An 8,757-nucleotide genomic window follows, 5' to 3' on the forward strand; every position below is an offset into this window, starting at 1 on the left:
CATGCCGTCCCGAGCCTTAGCAAGGCCGTCCCATTCGCGTCCCGTGCTGTCCCATGCGCGTCCCGTGCTGTCCCGTGCCGTCCCGAGCCTGACCAATGCTGTCCCGTGCGCGTCCCATTCTTTTGGCTCGGCTGGCCCGTGCATTCTATGGGGTCGTGGGACATTTCGAAATCCACCCGGGCCATTTCGACTCTCTCTTCATTAATACTATTGAGGTATTATTTATGAATTATTGGAGAAAAGAAACGGAAGAAAATATTTTTTTTTCTATTTTTTATGAATTTTCCGGTGTTTATTCACTTAAAAATTCATAGAAAAATAAATATTTATCGGAATCGCTATTATAATATATCAAAAAAATCCTTGCGAAAAGACCTTTCCAACGAGTATAAGTTTGCTGGATTCCGACGAGTAACGAAGGAGTAAAGGCCCAGTATGCTTGGTTAAAAAATTGATGTTTCCTTGTGAAAATAGGAAAAACAATAACTTTGCACTATAAGGGGGAGGGTTGAGCTCCTTCCCCAGAGCGTGCACAGCACTTGTGCTGGCACGTTCCCTAGTGCTCGCCAAGCACCATAGGGCATCCAAAGGGCAAAGCTCGGCCTACTACATGATGGGAAGCTTCTAATATGTCGGAATACGAAGAGATTTCGTGCGACCCGAAGCTCGGCTCGGGCGTCCCGGCCTGTCCCGAGCTGTGCCGAGCGCGTCCCAGGCCGTCCCGAGCCAAGTCTCGGGCGTCCCAGGCCGGCCCGAGCAAATTCTCGGACGTCCCAGGCCGTCCCGAGCTGTGTCGAGGCCGTCCCAGGGCGTCCCGAGCTGTAGCGAGGGCGTCCCAGGCCGTCCCGAGCCAAGTCTCGGGCGTCCCAGGCCGTCCCGAGCAAAGTCTCGGACGTCCCAGGCCGTCCCGAGCAAAGTCTCGGGCGTCCCAGGGCGTCCCGAGCCGTGCCGAGGCCGTCCCAGGCCGTCCCGAGCTGTGGCAAGGGCGTCCCGGGCCGTCCCGAGCAAAGTCTCGGGCGTCCCATGCCGTCCCGAGCTGTGGCAAGGGCGTCCCAGGCCGTCCCGAGCTGTGCCGAGGCCGTCCCGAGCCTAGTCTCGGGCGTCCCAGGCCGTCCCGAGCTATGGCGAGGGCGTCCCAGGCCGTCCCGAGCCAAGTCTCGGGCGTACCTGGCCGTCCCGAGCTGTAGCGAGGGCGTCCCATGCCGTCCCGGGCTGTCCCATGCGCGTCCCGTGCCGACCCGAGCAACAGCTCGGGCGTCCCGTGCCTCGGCCCTTCCAAGTGGTGCTTCGTCGGACATCTCGATATCCACTCGAGCATTTTCGACCAAACTCCATATGTGGGTGTGTGGGTATTTATCAGGAATATTGGAGAAAGAATCGGGAAAAAAATATTTTTTTTCTATTTTTTTTGAATTTTTAATTGTTTATTCACTTAAAAATTCATAAAAAAATAAATATTTATCGGAATCGCTATTATTATATATCAAAAGAATCCTTGTGAAAAGACCTTTCCAACGAATGCAAGTTTGTTGGATTTGGACGAGTAACGAAGGAGCAAAGGCCGAGTATGCTTGGTTAAAAATTTGATGTTTCCTTGTGAAAATAGGGAAAACAATAACTTTGCACTATATAGGGGAGGGGTGAGCTCCCTCCCCAGGCCGTGCACAGCCCTTGGGCTGGCAGGTGCCTTGGCCCTTGGGATGCAACATAAGGCATCCCAAGGGCAAAGCTCGGCACGGGGGTGGATGGGAAGCTTCCAAGAGTTGCCAACTCATCCCCGACGTGGGAAATCGAAGATGCGGCTGGGGGGGCCCGGGGGGGCACCACGGGCCAAAAAATCAAAAACTCCCCAGCCTATGCCGGACACTTGGGGAAGCATCCCCGAAGGTGTCCGAGCTGCTGGGGGTGTTGGGTTTTGCACCCTTCTACTAGTGTTTATAGCGGAATAAGACATCTAATGTCTACACTAGTATTCCCAGGATCACATGCATAAGCCTATGATAATCATTAATTAAAACTAGAAAGATAAATACCTTATTCGCTAGTTTTCCCTCGAACCTTTCCAATTGCTTATGAGAAGATCAAGAGCTTCAAGTGTAGCTCCTCTACTTGGGACACGAGCAATCAATTTGATCTCCCACCTTGTTGTATAGCTAGCACACCAATGGTGGTTGGAAGAAGAACTCCTTTCTTCTTGACTAGATAGATAGTTAATGGGAATTAGCTCACTTTCTCTTCTCTACTTGATGTGGTAGAGTAAGAAAGCTTAGAGAGAAATTCCACACCTTATTCTCTGCCCTAAGAGTGTTTATATAGAACCCTAATAAGAATCCACCTCCTTTTAGGTTTCCCAAAACACCCTTTAGAATAAGATTTAGGGAAATAGTCGAAAATAGCAACTATTGGTATTTTCTCAATTCCCTAAGGAGATGACGTCCAAACCCAGCCAAAATTGGCAGATTTAATGTTCATAACATAAGGAAACGTCCCTCCAAAAATCAGCCCAATCCGAGCCCTAAAAGTGCCCGAATCGGCCTAGGCCCAAAAACCCTGCTTTTGGCCTTTTTGTACTATCTTTGCCTAATTCCTTTTTAGGCCTATGAGATATGTTTATGGGACACTCCCATGATTATATCTCACTCCCACTAGTCATATCCTAGATCAATTTGTCACTCTTATGTGTAACCCGTTGTAGGATCCGATCGAAGTTAGCCGCGAATTACTTCGTAATTCGACGATCGTAGTTGGTCTCTAGCTACAACTCTACGATCCCTAAATCAATCGGACTTGATGATCTTCCACATCAATTGTCCTATCCGACAAATTGTTCGCATTGTCACCTTGGTCGAAGGACATCTCCTTCAACTCCTTCAGACTCCCACTTGGACTTAGAACAAGTACAATGCTCGATTCCCATGTCACTTAGTATCCCATCTGATACGTCACGTCATTCAGACTTTCTTGATCTCGAGTACAACTGTCAAAACAAATGATTAACTTTTAATCCATTTGAGCACGGCCATGCATTTTCAGTTGCTGCTCGTCAAGTGGCCCGAGGACACTGCATCCTAACATGGTTAGGAGGACATAATCCATTCTTGCGCTCCCACTCAACTTCATGTCTATCCTGTCCTTCCCAGTATCCGCCTTTATAACCTCCTTTTACGGCGCGGCGTTTAACGGAACCAAAGTCAGACATTCCTTACATAAGATGAGCTGAGCACTCATGTTTTGAGGAATCTCTTCAATCTTGTCTTTATGAGAAGTTTGACGATTTCATCATTCTTTGGATGAACTTCTCATGTTGAGGGTTATTCCAGCGCATAATCTCTATTATGCACTCACGTAGTCGAATCGAATACACTATTCCTATAGCCCATGAAACTGCGCTATCCCATCGACTCCCGTACTAGTCTTCGTGAGTCATTGTTGTCCATGCAATGACCTGGACTAGGGAATTGATAATGAATCACTCCAAGTTCACTTAGTAGGGTTTCATTCATCAGATCACGTATCTGACAAGCCTACTCGGAGCGTTTTCTTTATCGTGTGGACTGTCTCTTAAAATACCAAACCAAATTCTAAGGACAAAATAAAATTTCTTTTATTTTATTTATCGAATGTAAGTAATTAGGCACATAAACTCTTTTATGAATCCAAATTACATTTGTTGCCATTCCCCAATGCGCTTTATACCAATGTCCCTCATGTGTGAATCATGTTTGGACTGAGGTAACGGTTTGGTCAACGGATCTGCAACGTTATCATCCGTATGAACCTTGCAAATTACCACATCTTTTCTTTCTATGATTTCTCTAATCAAGTGGTACTTCCTTTGGATATGTTTGGATTTTTGGTGCGCTCTTGGTTCCTTGGCTTGGGCTATTGCTCCGTTGTTGTCACAATAGAGAGTCACGCCCTCTTCCATGCCAGGTACGACACCAAGTTCTATCATGAACTTCTTGATCCAAACTCCTTCCTTTGCAGCTTCCGAGGCCGCTAGGTATTCTGCTTCAGTGGTAGAGTCTGCAACTGTGCTCTGCTTGGAACTTTTCCAACATACCGCTCCTCCATTCAGACAGTAGACGAACCCAGATTGTGATTTGAAGTCGTCTCTATCAGTTTGAAAGCTTGCATCCACATGGCCTACAACTTTTAGTGTATCTTCCCCGCCATATACCAGGAAATGATCCTTAGTCCTTTTCAGGTACTTTAGGATATTCTTGGCGGCGTGCCAGTGCGCTTGGCCTGGATTTGATTGGTAACGGCTACACATGCTCAAAGCATATGAGACGTCTGGGCGAGTGCAGATCATGGCGTACATGATTGATCCTATTGCCGAAGCATAGGGTACTTTCATCATGTGTGCTAGCTCATCAGGACTCTTAGGACACTGATCTTTGCTAAGCACCATACCATGTGACATGGGAAGGAATCCTCTTTTGGAGTTTGTCATCTCGAACCGTTGAAGAATCTTATCTATATAAGTTTCTTGACTAAGTCCGATCATCCTCTTTGATCTATCTCTATAGATCTTGATTCCCAATATGTATTCTGCTTCCCCTAGGTCCTTCATAGAGAAGCATTTCCGAAGCCAGTCTTTAACTGATTCCAACATCGGAATCTTGTTTCCTATGATTAATATGTCATCGACATAAAGGACTAAGAAAACTAGGTCGCTCCCACTAACCTTCTTGTAAACACAAGATTCTTCTGCATTCTTGAGAAATCCAAATTCTTTGATTTTCTCGTCGAATCGAAGATTCCAACTCCGGCTTGCTTGCTTGAGTCCATAAATGGATTTCTTAAGCTTGCAAACTTTTCCAGCATTTTTGGAATCTAAAAAACCTTCGGGTTGTGTCATGTACACATCCTCTTCCAAGTGTCCGTTTAGGAAGGCGGTTTTGACATCCATTTGCCAAATCTCATAATCATAATGAGCTGCAATTGCTAGAATGATCCGAATGGATTTAAGCATTGCGACAGGTGAAAAGGTTTCATCATAGTCTATACCATGAATCTGTTTGTATCCTTTCGCCACGAGTCTAGCTTTGAAAACGCTAACGTTTCCATCCTTGTCAGTTTTTACTTTGAAAACCCATTTGCATCCGATTGGTTTTGCTCCATCGGGCAAATCGATCAAGTTCCATACTTGATTTTCTGACATGGAATCCATTTCCGACCTCATGGCTTTTAGCCATTTTTCGGAGTCGGGGCTCGCCATAGCTTGGTTGTAGGTACTCGGCTCATTATCTTCTAACAGTAGGATATCTGTTTTCTGAGATAATTCCTGGAGCCTTTGAGATCTACGAGGGGCCTGAGCAACTTTTGGAGTGTTCTCAACTAGTTGAGATGTCTCCTGCGAATTTAATTCGACTTGAGCGGGAGGTACTCTCTCGACCTCATTTTCCTCTTCCATACTTTGTGTATAGATAGGAGCCGCTAAACCTCTTGATATCTCTATATCTGTGTTTATTTGTTGCTCATATCGAATTTCATCGATATCTACATTTCTCCCACTTGTCTGTTTGGAAAGGAATTCCTTTTCAAGGAAGACACCATCTCGAGCAACAAACACTTTGTTCTCAGATTCGTGGTAGAAGTAGTAACCCCTTGTCTCTTTTGGATAGCCCACAAAGAGACATTTGTCTGATTTAGGTGCGAGTTTGTCTCCTTGTAAACGTTTTACATAAACTTCGCATCCCCAGACTTTGAGAAAAGACAGCTTTGGAACCTTTCCAAACCATAACTCATATGGCGTCTTTTCTACAGCTTTTGACGGAGCTCGGTTAAGTGTGAAAGCAGCCGTTTCTAGAGCATACCCCCAGAACGTGTTTGGAAGATTTGCTAAACTCATCATAGATCGAACCATGTCTAACAAGGTGCGATTTCTCCTTTCAGAAACACCATTCATCTGGGGTGTTCCTGGCGGAGTGAGTTGAGATACTATACCACAACTCCTAAGATGATCGTCAAATTCTTGACTCAAATATTCACCACCTCGATCGGATCGAATGGCTTTTATTTTCTTGCCAAGTTGATTCTCTACTTCGTTCTGAAATTGTTTGAACATGTCAAACGATTCGGACTTATGCCTCATCAAGTATATGTAACCATAACGAGTGAAGTCATCCGTGAACGTGATGAAGTAGCCATAGTTACCTCTCGCCGGAGTACTCATTGGTCCGCATACATCCGTATGTATGAGTTCCAAGGGTTCTTTGGCTCGGTCTCCTTTTCCTTTAAAAGAAGACCTCGTCATTTTACCCATTAAACATGATTCGCATGTGTCATATGATTCTAAATTATACGAACCTAGAAGTCCATGCTCATGGAGCTTCTTCATGCGTGTCATGTTAATGTGACCCAAACGACAATGCCAAAGGTAACTTGGATTTGAATCATCTGACCGTAGCCTATTGGTTTCTATGTTGAAGACTTCGTTCTCAATATTCGTAATATAGAGACCGTTGTATAGCTTAGCACTGGTATAAAACATTTCACCTTTGTATAAAGAACAACGCTGGTTTTTTATTAATAGGTGATATCCCTCTTTGTCTAATTCTGAGACAGAGATAATGTTTCTAGAAATAGAGGGTACATAATAGCAATTATGAAGTTCTAAAACTAGACCAGTTTCTAAAGGTAGACTGAATGTTCCTACAGCTTTTGCAGCAACCGTTGCTCTATTTGCTACTCGTAGGACAAGCTCCCTTCCAGATAAATACTTGATTCCCTTAAGGCCCTGCACATCATAAATGATATGAGCACCACATCCGGTATCGAATACCCAGGATTGAGAATCAAATGTATTTGCTAAGTTAACTTCGATAACATAGATACCTTGGTCGGAATCGCGAGTTCCTTCCTTTTTCCTTTTGTTCTTCTGAATCAGTTGAAGTTCTTTCTTTGATTCAGACATTCCAATGCCTCTCCGGATTGCCTTGGAAGTCCCGTACTTCCTCAACCGTGATTTGTTTCGGGACATGTCCCTTAATCGACGGATGATTGTGTGCGCATCCATTTTCCTGAATCTCTTTTGAAGATTAGGTTCCATGGTTGCCAATATAAGGCAAGTTACTGAAATTGATTTCATCCGGATACTTTTGGCCTGCTTTTGTTCCTCAACCTTTGAGTTCGCAGTTATTCTTGGAATAGGGGTATCCAGTACGCTTTCTTTGTTTGTAGACTTGAGAACACTTCTCAATCTCTTTTCCCAATCAAGGAAGTTATCCATGTTCAATTTGTCCTCATCAAGGATTGAACATAGGTTGAAAAGATTGATTTTTGCCATAGTAAAACTACATGAAACAGAAAAAGGATTTTGCTAAGTATTACATTCGATAATTTTTGCAAAAAAGTTCTACGTTTTTGCCACATTATTCAAGATAAAACATGTCCCTAGATGAATAATGCGATTCCGAGATCCCATCTCTCAAGGATTAAGCGGACTAGGGCCCTGCCCTTAATTCCCATTGATTTAGGTGAGTGAACACTTTCACTGATCATACCGTATGATTCTCGGTTGATGGATTACATGTTAAGTGTAAAATCCATCCTTTTGCCTCGAGTATCCAAGACTCTCTTGCTGATCTCGTTGAGTAGAACCATTTAGACATGTAGGCCTCTTCTATAGGCCTACCCGCAATGTCCCAAGGTAGAGGAGGTACTCTGCGAAGGCCGACCCACCTTCCTCGAACAAGGGCGCAAGGAGTGTCTTAATTTGGATAGGCACTGTACTCAAAATTACTTTTAGGGACTTTTACGCTAGTCTGGCGTTCGTTTTAGTGAACTAATTAGCCTAACTAACATCCACGACATAAAGCGTAAATAAGTAAGTAAATGCGCGCGAGAAAGTAAATCAAGCACATATGGATCCTAGTATGGCCTCTAACCTAGAAGATCTAATCTCCTTTGGTTTGCTTCTTGTTTCGTCTTTTGGTTCGTCTAGATCTCCATCTTTGAACCTCCATTGATTTCTCCCACTCACCTTAGGACTCCTTCCTTGAGCTTCTTCAATGGACTCATAAACCCTAAACTCTAATTACAAGACTCAAACGATTCGCAGATCGTGTAAACTTGAAAATTAAAATTATTACAAATTAGGCACCCATCCGTGCTCAAAACAAAAATAAGAAACACTTTCTATGGCCATACTAGTTTCCGCATTCACATCACATGCAATCATATAATATATTTCAAGGCTAACAATTATATATGCATGTATATCCGGGAGATACTTTTGTCGACATCTATATGTCATGTACGTACCTTAAGTCTACATCAAAGGATTAGACTAATGGTGCGTCTTGGTTTGATTTTAAAATCTGATTTTAAAGAGAAATTCCGTTTAGGCTTTGAATGGCCCGGGTTTATTTCGGAAATATTTGGATTGGAATTTTGGAGAAAATTTGGATAAAACTCCCACTCGAATAGTGGTCCCTTTTCGTGGTCCGAAAAGCCTTGAAAAGACCCGGGACAAGTCCTAGACAAGTCCCGGCCCAAGCCCAAAAAGGGGCCCGGACAAGGTCCGGACATGGCACGGCCCATAGGGCCGGCATGTCCGAGCCGAGGCCAATAGGCCTGATCTCGTCCTGGCCGGAGCCAGGACGCTAGTCCAAGCACCAGACGCGTCCTAGACGCATCTGATGCTGGACCGGACCAGCACTAGGTGTCTCGGACTTAGTCCGAGACACCCAGGACCCCAGACGCGTCTCCAAGACGCGTCTGATGGTAGCTACTGGACGCGTCCCAGAC

The sequence above is a fragment of the Eschscholzia californica genome, unplaced genomic scaffold, assembly GCF_041429995.1.
Source record: "Eschscholzia californica isolate CP2 unplaced genomic scaffold, dmEscCali1.0.p SCAF_60, whole genome shotgun sequence".
Lineage (NCBI taxonomy): Eukaryota > Viridiplantae > Streptophyta > Magnoliopsida > Ranunculales > Papaveraceae > Eschscholzia > Eschscholzia californica.